This window comes from Tachyglossus aculeatus, unplaced genomic scaffold, assembly GCF_015852505.1.
Source record: "Tachyglossus aculeatus isolate mTacAcu1 unplaced genomic scaffold, mTacAcu1.pri scaffold_206_arrow_ctg1, whole genome shotgun sequence".
Lineage (NCBI taxonomy): Eukaryota > Metazoa > Chordata > Mammalia > Monotremata > Tachyglossidae > Tachyglossus > Tachyglossus aculeatus.
Genome location: NW_024044922.1, coordinates 21,869 through 32,553, shown reverse-complemented (window position 1 = coordinate 32,553; position 10,685 = coordinate 21,869). Strand labels below are relative to the sequence as shown.

Below are 10,685 nucleotides of genomic sequence, written 5' to 3'. Positions count from 1 at the left end.
TTAGGTACATATACTCAGCTCTTTCTCTCACTTTTATCAGCTGGGACCCTCCAATAAACTGATGCTGGACCTAGACTACTGAAAAAGAACTATGTTACAATATGTAAGACATGCCTAACAGTTTTAAGGAAGGAGACACCACAATGAGCAGACAAGTGGGGACAAGTGTGCTGTGAGCCCGATGTTGGGTAGAGACTGTCTCTATATGTTGCCAATTTGTACTTCCCAAGCGCTTAGTACAGTGCTCTGCACATAGTAAGCGCTCAATAAATACGATTGATGGTGATGATGCTGTGGTGGTGAGTCAGGGCTACAGGGAACACTCCTGCTAATTCCACTGCACTGTACTCTCCCCAAGCACTTAGGTTATCATCATCGTCATCATCATCAATCGTATTTATTGAGCGCTTACTATGTGCAGAGCACTGTACTAAGCGCTTGGGAAGTACAAATTGGCAACATATAGAGACAGTCCCTACCCACCATTGGGCTCACAATCTAAAAGGTTAGTGCTCTGCATATAGTAAACATTCCAGTACCGTCGATTGATTGCAGGAACGCAGTGTCTATTAGAACTAAACACAGCCACAGCAAGAAGCTGAAGACCGGAGAGGAAGCGTGAGTGGCCAGATAGCCTTCCTATATGGAGTGCTAGGTTCTTCACCCCTCTACCCACCCCTGACCCCCAACGCAGGCATTAATGAGGTCAGGTTAGGGGAGGGATGATATCCCCCAACAACGGCCCCGGGGAAAGTTGGGGAAATTTCCTGGCCTAGAAGAACTCGCGGTTAGCAAGCCAGAAAGCACCTAGCCAGTTAGACTATTAAACACTAGACTCTCCCCTCCTCCCATTCCCCTGCCCCCGACATCCTCCCGACTCCCTCAGAAGCAGTCACTGTCACACACAGAGGGGTTCCAACTCTGGAAGGACCCAGGATTTGGCATGGTGACCCTGTGGACGGGGCTGCGGGTTCAGGTAGGATTGATTGACCCATCTACAGACTTAAGGACACTGGGTCTTCTCAGTTCCACCATGACCTCCCTTAGAGATGGAAGCTCAGCTCCCTATTCTTCCTCACCATGGGAATCAGCTCTTCTGGATCCTTACTGAAGGGAGACACTTGGACCACATCCACCTTAAATCCAATCCACAATCCTCCCCCCGGAACTCCCACCCCTTATCCACGCAGTGGACGTATCAGCAGTCTCCCAAATCTTTACGAGCCCTACCGAAATAGTCTCTTCTCCCACAAGCCTTCCCTGATTCAGACTCTCATCTCTCCACCCCACCCCTCTGAGCACACAAAACACACACTTCATTTTCCCTCCCAGCTCACCCATGCACACACTCACCCACTAAGCCCTGAAGCATTAACCCCCCCCATTAATTAAGTACATATCTTTTGACTCAAATCCTTCCCTCACCTGTGTTGTATGATCTGGAAACAGCCCCCTCCCCTCCCACCCCCATTTAACAGACACTGGACTTAAAGGTTCAAAGGGAACTCCCTTAAAATTGCAGACAAGTGGGGACAGGTGTGCTGAAGTGGGTGTGTGAGGGTAGCAAGCAACAGGTGGGCTAGTTCTGTTGCATGGAATTCTCTCAAACACTTAGTACAGTGCTCTGCATATCCCAAGCACTCACATACCATTGATGGATTGGAGGAGCCAAGTGTCCTTTAGAACTTCCACAGCTACAGAGAGAAGCTGGAGAACCAAGAAAGAGCAAGTCTGAGTGGACAGGAAGCATTCTGAGAGGGAGTATTAGGCCCTTCAACCCACTACCCGACCTCCACCCCCGCTGAGGGCATGGGTAAGGTCAACATCCACGAGGATGAAACCGCCACAGAACAGCTCTGCAGGGAGGGCCTTGGGGGAAGTGTTCCAGCCTAGAAGAACTCACATCTAGCAAGCCACAAAACACCTAGTCAGCTCCACAGTTAACTAGGCTCTCCCCCCACCCCCATTCCCCCACCGCCTTTTAACTCCCTCAGAGGCAGTCACTGTCAAGCACAAAGGGGTTCCACCTCTAGAGGAGCAGAGGATTTGCAGGGTGACCCCGTGGATAGGACTGTGGGTTCAAGCAGGAATGACCCATCTATAGAATTAAGGGTCCTGGGTCTTCTCAGTTCCACAGTCAAATCAGACAGAACCAGTTCCCTACACAAGCTCTTAGCCCCAGATGGTGGAATACTGAGACAGACATGCCCCTCTACATACCTTGTAGTCCTCCTGCAGTAACTCCTAATCATCCACACATGCCCTAATCACCTTCCCTTAAGCAATGGAAACTCAGCTCCTGATTCTTCCTCTATATGGGGATCAGCTGCTCTGGGTTTTCACTGAAGGGGCAACAGTCCTCATGGCCTGGAGGGGTGGTGAGAAGGTTCATCCCCCCATCCATCTCTTCCCATCATCAGGACTCCTCCGACACCCACCTCCGGACGGCCTTAACCCGGGATCAGGAAGAGCCTGAAAGCTCCAGCTTGCTCCTTACGCCTCACCTGGACCACCATCCACCCTCAACCCATCCCACACATCCTCCCCTCTGGACCCCCACCTCGTACCTATCCAGTGGATCTACCACCCGTCTCCCACAGCTTTAAAAGCCCTACCGGAATGGTTTCTTCTCTAATAAGCCTGCCTCGACGAAAGCTCTCATCCTCCCGGGCCCCCAACGCCCCTTCCGACATACGCTTTGTTTTCCCTTCCAGCTCGCTCATGCACTTTATCCCACCCTGTACGCACTGAAGCTTTCACCCCACATCATGCACCTATCTTTTTACTCATATCCTTCCCTTACCTGTGTTGTATCATCTGGGACTCCCCAACAAACAGATGCTGGACCTATAAGATTGAAAGGGAACTCTGTTAGAATTGCAGTCAAGTGGGGACAGGTGTTCTGAGGTCATGAGTCAGGGTGGCAGGCAACAGGTGTGCTAGTTCTGTTGCTTTGTGTTCTCCCAAACACTTAGTACAGTGGTCTGCATATACTAAGCACACACATACCACTGATGAATTGCAGGAGCCAGGTGTCCTTTGTAACTTCCACGGCCACACTGAGAGGCTGGAGAACAAAGAGGCAGTCTGAGTGGACAGGAAGCCTTCTGAGAGGGAGCCTTAAGACCTTCAGCCCAGTATCAATCCCTGACCCTGAACCTGGGCATTAGTGAGGTCAACATCCCTCTGGATGATACCCCCACAGAACAGCCCTGCAGGGAGAAGAACCTTGGGGAAGTTTTCCCGGGCTACAAAGGTTCATGTCTAGCAAGCCACAGAACATTTAGTGAGCTTCACTCTTAACACTAGGCTCTTCCCCCCTCCCCTCTCCCCCAACACCCTCCCATCTCCCTCAGAGGCAGTCACTGTCAAACACAGAGGGGTTCCACCTCTAAAGGAACTGGGGATTTGCAGGGTGACCCTGTGTACAGGACTGCATTCAGGGAGAAGTGACCCCTCTATAGAATTAAGGACCCTGGGTCTTCTCAGTCCCAGAGTTAAGTCGGACAGAACCAGTTCCCTATGCAGAGCCTTAGCCCCAGTTGGCAGAACCAGCCACAGTACTGAGAGTGACAGGCTCCTCTGCACACCTGGTCCTTAAGCAGCGTGGCTCAGTGGAAAGAGCACGGGCTTTGGAGTCAGAAGTCAGGGGTTCGAATCCCGACTCCACCACATGTCTGCTGTGTGACCTTGGGCAAGTCACTTAACTTCTCTGCGCCTCAGTTACCTCATCTGTAAAATGGGGATGAAGACTGTGAGACCCACGTTGGACAACTTGATCGCCTTGTATCCCCCCAGCGCTTAGAACAGTGCTCTGCACATAGTAAGCGCTTAATAATTGCCATTATCATTATTATTATTATTATTATTATCCCCACATGCCCCCCAATCACCTTCCCTTAGAGATGGAAGCTCAGCTCTGGATTCCTCATCTCCATGGGGATCAGCTGCTCTGGGTCCCCACTGAAGGGGAAACAGTCCTCATGGCCAGGAAGGTTGGTGAGAAGGTTCTGGGAAGGGAAATCCACTGGTCCATCTCTTCCCGTCATCGGGACTCCGACATCCACCTTCAAACGACACTTACCTGGGATTAGAAAGAGCCCGAAAGCTCCAGCCTGCTACTTATGCCTCACTTGGACCACATCCTCCCTCCGCCCCCTGTGGCAGACCTAACATCTGGGCCTAGGTAGTAAGCCAGGCCACCCGGCCTTCCGTGCTCACAGGAAGACCTACAAGGAGCAATGAAGGAAGTCAGGCTGCTAGATAAATAACTTGGCGCTGTTCTGAGAATTGCCTTGGGAACGTGCCGATCTAGGCATGAGCTCAGCCTTGCTGATAAGCTCAGCCTTGCTGATGAGCTCAGTCTTGCTGATAAGCTCAGCCTTGCTGATAAGCTTGCAGTCATCCGCCTGTCCCCTGACTCCCTTGAGGCTCTTCACTGTATAAAATCCTCCACAGTGTGCTGAATAAACAGTCTCCTTGTCCACCTTGAGACTCGCCTGGCCTGTGTTCTTCCATTGCGCGCGCCCGTCTTCCCGCTGCGCCGGACGCATGGAGGCAGACGGCAACAAATGGCGCCCGAACAGGGACTCTGCACTCCCTGCAACCTCAGACTCACCAGCGCAACCCTCACGGAACAACTCATCACTGCGCAGTGACTCACCAAAGAAAGGAAAAGGTGAGGGCATTAAGTTTACCTTCATTTTCAAACACCAGGCTTACGCCAGGGAAGAAAATGGGACAAATTCAATTCCGTTCTCGGAATCATTATATCCAATTACTTAAGGATGTAGTAAAGGAGAGTGGGTTATCACCACTGCCCAGATTGAACAATTTTTGGAATGCGTGGAAAAATGCTGCCCTTGGTTTCCAAAGGAAGGAATAGTGGATTTAGAACGATGGGAAATAGTGGGAAGGCAGATGAGTTCCAGACTACGAGAAGAGGGACCCCAGGCTTTTCCTATCGCTGCGTTCTCCTTATGGAACGTATTAAAGATTTGCCTTACTCCTGAACACAAAATTCCCTTGAAGGAAAGGTTGGCGGGGATAGATGTGGCCTCCGGCCCGGAGGAAGCAATGATTTGTCCGGACCCCCCTTTGCCTCCCCCGCCTGAATCTGCATTGATAGGCTGTAATCCCGAGCAATGGCCGAAAGGAAAGTGGAATCCTTTCAGTGAGCCAGCTCCTTCCGCACCACCACCTCCACCACCCCCTCCATGGGTCCCGAAACCAGCACAAACACCTCTGCAGCGAGCGATGGGGGCTGCTATGGAAAGGGGAGAGGAGATACCTATTGAAATGTTGATGGGTTTTCCTGTGATGGAGCAACCTGACCCTGCTAATCCTGGTCAGTTAATGCGTACTCACGAACTCTTGAATTTCAAATTATTAAAAGAAGTGAAACAGGGTGCTGCAACATATGGACCCACGGCTCCTTATGTGCTGGCACTCATAGAAAATATTGCTTCCTCAATCATTTGCCCGTATGATTGGCGAACCTTGGCCAAGCCTGTCCTGGATGGCGGAGACTATTTGCTTTGGAAGGCAGAATTTTTTGATTTGTGCGCGGAGCAAGCGCGTCGCAATGATCGCGCCCAACCTCCAGTTCAAATCACTTTCGAGATGCTTACAGGGACTGGGCTTTTTGCGGACACTGCCAATTAATTAACTTACACTCTGCAAGCATATCAACAAATAATGATAGCCGGGAAAGCTGCATGGCAAAAGCTCCCGGCGAAAGGAGAACAAAACTCCAGTTTTACAAAAATATTACAAGGACCGTCAGAACCATTTGAACAATTTGTCAGCCGCCTGACGATGGCTATCCAGCGCAGCATTAGTGATAATGCAGCGGGAGTTATTTTATTAAGACAGCTGGCTTATGACAATGCTAACCAAGACTGCAAGCGTGCCTTAGCTGGGGGCAAACGGACCTTGTCCATTACTGACATGGTACGCCGATGTCAGGATGTAGGGACAGCCTCTTTCAATGCTAATCTAATGGCCGCAGCAATGCAAAGACAAACTAAGGCAGACATGGCGTGCTTTCGATGTGGAAAGAGTGGACATATGGCGAAGGATTGTCGTAGCTCACGACAGAGCTCTTCCAGACCGCTACCAGCCTCAGTATGCCCGCAATGCAAAAAAGGACGCCACTGGGCTTCTGAATGCCGCTCGATGTTCTCAAATAATGGCATCCCTGTGCCGGGAAACGGACGCAGGAGCCGGCCCCAGGCCCCAACAACAATAGGGGCAGCGATCTCTCTGCAACGCGCAGCTGTTCCGAAGGAACAGGCTCTGACTTCTCCCGACAGCTGTCCACCATCGGCGAATTGCAGCGAGCCACTAGCGGCTCCGCTGGCATCGACTCCCCGTGGTGGGACACTTGATTATAACCCCTGAAATGGGGGTTCAACGAATCCCCACGGGGGTCGCTGGCCCTCTCCCAAAGGGTACTGTGGGACTCATCCTGGGCCGTAGCGGACTAACCCAAAAGGGGTTGATTGTCTTGCCGGGAGTGGTGGATGAAGACTATTTGGGGGAATTAGCTGTTTTGGCATACAGCCTTCGGGTTGTGCAACTCCCTGAACGTTCACGCATTGCTCAATTGGTGATTTTTCCTTTTTACGCTTTAGGCTCCGTTCGGACCAAGGATCCGCGGAGGTCAAAGGGTTTTGGCAGCTCCGGCATAGGAGCTTATTGGTCCGCTGTCATTGGGCAAGACCGATCGAGACTGACGGTCCGTTTAAATGGGCGAGAGTTTATTGGTTTAGTAGACACAGGGGCTGATCGTTCGGTCCTTACAAGAAAGGACTGGCCCCCGGCATGGCCACTGCAAACCGGGGCTGTCCCGTTAGAAGGCATCGGAGAGGTTACCCTCCCCTCTCAAAGTGCCGCTTACCTACACTGGGAGCTTGATAGCCGAACAGGATACATTCAACCATATGTGTTAGATCGCCTTCCCATTAATTTATGGGGACGTGATCTTTTAGGACAAATGGGGGCCGTAATTACGACCGACAATTGTCACCCGTGTAATTCACCGCCCTCTTTTTCCTTCGCGGCCACTGCAAAGGTCGGGGTCAACCGCCCAACCACCCAACGAATAACGTGGACTTCTGATACACCAGTATGGGTGAAGCAGTGGCCGCTACCAACCCCGAAATTGGCTGCTTTACAAGTGATAGTCGCGGAACAATTAGCGGCGGGGCATATTGAACCCTCCGATAGCCCTTGGAATTCCCCTGTCTTTGTGATAAAAAAGCGCTCGGGGGCCTGGAGGATGTTGACTGATCTCAGAGAAATCAATAAGACGATGCAGCCGATGGGAGCGCTGCAACCTAGGTTCCCGAACCCGGCTATGATCCCTAGGAATTGGCCGATATTAGTAGTAGATATTCAGGATTGTTTTTTCCCTATTCCGCTCCACCCGGACGATCGTATTCGATTTGCGATTTCAGTCCCTGTGGCCAACAGGATTCAACCTACTACGTGATATCATTATGGGACGGTTCTCCCCCAGGGAATGAAAAATAGCTTCACAATGTAGCAGACTTACGTTGCGCTTCTGATAGTGCCGCTCCACGTCAAGCATCATGAGGCATATATTATTCACTATATGGATGACATATTATGTGCTTGCGCCACCGCAGCCCGACTACACGCCTTACGGCCTGCTCTTCTGGCGGCTCTAGAATCTGGAAGGCAGCGGGTTGCACCCGAGAAAGTCCAGACAAAGCCCCCAATCACCTATCTGGGAGATATTTTGACAGATCGGACAGTGTCCCCTGTGACCCCTACCTTGGATGTTTCAAAATTAAAAACCCTTAATGATTTCCAAAAATTACTGGGGGAATTATACTGGGTGCGCCCTTATCTTGGAGTCCCCACCGATCAATTATCTCACGTTTTTCCTACCTTGCGAGGAGCTCCGGAGCTCTCTTCCCCCCCACCCACCCCCCCACCCCCTTTCACCACAAGCCGCCCGGGAGTTAGAGCAGGTAGTCAAAAAATTGGCTCAGGCTACGGTGGACCGTGTCACCCCAGGGATACCCTTATCCGCCGTTGTCGTTCCCACCTCTGTCATGCCTACAGGGGTTATATGTCAAGAACAACAATTGTTTGAGTGGATGCATTTGCCCACTCAGCCCCACCGCTCTGTTTCCCCATATCCGACTTTGGTAGCCCAGTTATTGGGTCGTTTAATTCGGCGCATTACCGTCCTTTCTGGGACCGGACCCGCTGCACTATTCCAACCATATACTTCAGATCAACTTGCCACACTTCTTGGCAACGATCCCGATTGGCAGATCCTTTTGGCAATGCATACCGGGGCTTGGGTTACTGGTCTCCCAAATATTCCACGATTAAAGGGTTTCTCCCCTTTTGCATGGTTATTCCCCTGCATCACGGTTCCCGAACCAATACCGGGGGCTACCACAGTTCTTCCAGATGGAACGAAAGGCCGAGCCGCCAATTATTGCCCTCCGGACACTTCCCTGCGTTATCCCCATTCTGTCCCATTCCGCTCAACACTGCAGGAACTTGTAGCTGTGACATCGGTCCTTCGCGATTTCCCTCAATCACTTAATATTATCTCAGATAGCCGGTATGCATGCTTTGTTACTCTTCACATTGAGACTGCTGCGCTCCGGTTTTCCGAGGCAGCCATTTTTCCTTTGTTCCAGGAACTTCAAGCAACGATTCGCGCTCGTTCTCATCGTTTTTATATTTCTCGTATTAGGGCGCATTCGTCTCTCCCCGGACCATTGCTTGAAGGTAATGCTTGTGCGGACCTACTTACTAGGGAAATTGCTGGCGCACCAAGGGCGATTATTTTTGTTGCACCACTGTTGGCTCCGGCTCTCTCCCTTTAGACGCTACAGCCGCAGCTTCGCAAGCCCAACGGCGCTTCCACCAAGGGGCAGGAATCTTACGTCGTCAATTTGGCATTTCTCGGGAAAGCGCGCGGGATATTGTGAAAGCTTGTACCTCCTGTATTACTACATTACCTGCGGCCTCTGAAGCCACGAATCCCCGTGGTCTTGCGCCAAGAAAGCTGTGGCAAATGGACGTCACGCATTACCCTCCCTTTGGCAGATTGGTTTTTATTCATGTTACTGTTGATACCTGTACATTGTTTACTTTGGCGTCGGCTCACACTGGTGAATCAGCCAAACATGTTATGGATCATTTATTTCTTGCTTTTGCCTTTATGGGAATTCCACGGGTATTGAAAACCGACAATGGCCCCGCATATACTTCTAAGGCGTTCCGGTCTTTCTGTAATATGTTTGATATCCGCCATGTTACGGGTATTCCATGCAATGCCACGGGTCAAGCCATTGTCGAAAACCGTCATCGTTGGCTCAAAGCTTTTTTGGAAAAACAAAACGGGGGAGGTGAACTGATTTCTCCCCATAGACAATTACAATCCGCTATCCCTTACTTTTTCCACTATGGATGACAAAGATCTCACCCCTGCTGAAAAATGGAGTGGCAGGGTCACTAAAGAACACCCGGAAAGAGTAAAATGGAAGGACCCTCTCCCGCGCCAGTGGCGAGGGCCAGATCCCTTATTAACATGGGGCCGAGGGTATGCTTGTGTCTTTCCAGAAACTGAGGACCGTCCGCTCTGGATACCCACAAAGAACATACGTCGCGTCCTTTCTACGGCACGTCCTCCCTCACCCTGCATACTTAAGGAGCTGACAGAGAACCAGGATACAGACTCCGCGACCCTTCCTCTGGAGGATCAGCAGCAAAGTTCCTAAAAATGATGATCGCTTTCCTGATTCCCGCCTCCCCCACTGTTGTGATTTCTGAGGACTAGTGGACTTTTGTTCCGTACCCTCCGTGGGTGCGGCCAGGTACGTGGCAGGACCCGGTGGGAGATATTCTCACTAATGCTTCTGACCTTGTAGAGGGGGATGCGATTCCATGGGAAGGACCAGGAGAAGAGGCACTTGTCAATGTCTCCCTCCTTGCTACGCGCACTCAACTTTCCTTTCAACGTTGTGATTATGGTTAACCTCATATCTGTATGACCCCATATTATTATAATGCCGCATTTCCCGGATTTTCGTGGTCCGCGATCCGAAATCGGCTCCAAGGAGCCTGGCATTCTTCGAATGTCTCCCTTGATTTGTCACACCTTGCCTCACTCTCCGATGCTATGCAAAATACCGCTCCCTTGACCATTCCCGCCGATATTGCTTCACCGATCATTTCTGCCCTTGAGGGGGTTAATCCTTTTAATTGGCTCTCAATGCTGCTTCATAGTCTCCCATATACTATTTTGTTGATCTTAGCCCTGTTTTGCCTGCCCTGCGTTGCCCGATGGCTATCTGTCTTCCTTCGCCCGCTTCTTACTCAAATCCATGCTTTGCAATTGTTTCAAAAACAAAAAGGGGGACTTGTGGCAGACATAACGTCTGGGCCTAGGTAGTAAGCCAGGCCCCCTGGCCTTCCGTGCTCACAGGAAGACCTACAAGGAGCAATGAAGGAAGTCAGGCTGCTAGATAGATGACTTGGCGCTGTTCTGAGGATTGCCTTGGGAACGTGCCGATCTAGGCATGAGCTCAGCCTTGCTGATAAGCTCAGCCTTGCTGATGAGCTCAGCCTTGCTGATAAGCTCAGCCTTGCTGATAAAATCAGCCTTGCTGATAAGCTTGCAGTCATCCGCC

At 51.0% G+C, this 10,685-nt stretch overlaps 1 long non-coding RNA gene across 1 annotated transcript; it reads right to left on the bottom strand.

Moving 5' to 3' along the window:
• Positions 1-7: 7 nt before the first annotated feature.
• On the bottom strand, positions 8-2,844 carry LOC119923612. Its single transcript, XR_005448909.1, has 3 exons — positions 2,804-2,844; positions 1,650-1,707; positions 8-75 (listed from the first exon to the last, which is right to left on the bottom strand). It is a non-coding gene; the product is annotated as an uncharacterized LOC119923612 (long non-coding RNA).
• Between the last annotated feature and the right edge of the window lie 7,841 nt (positions 2,845-10,685).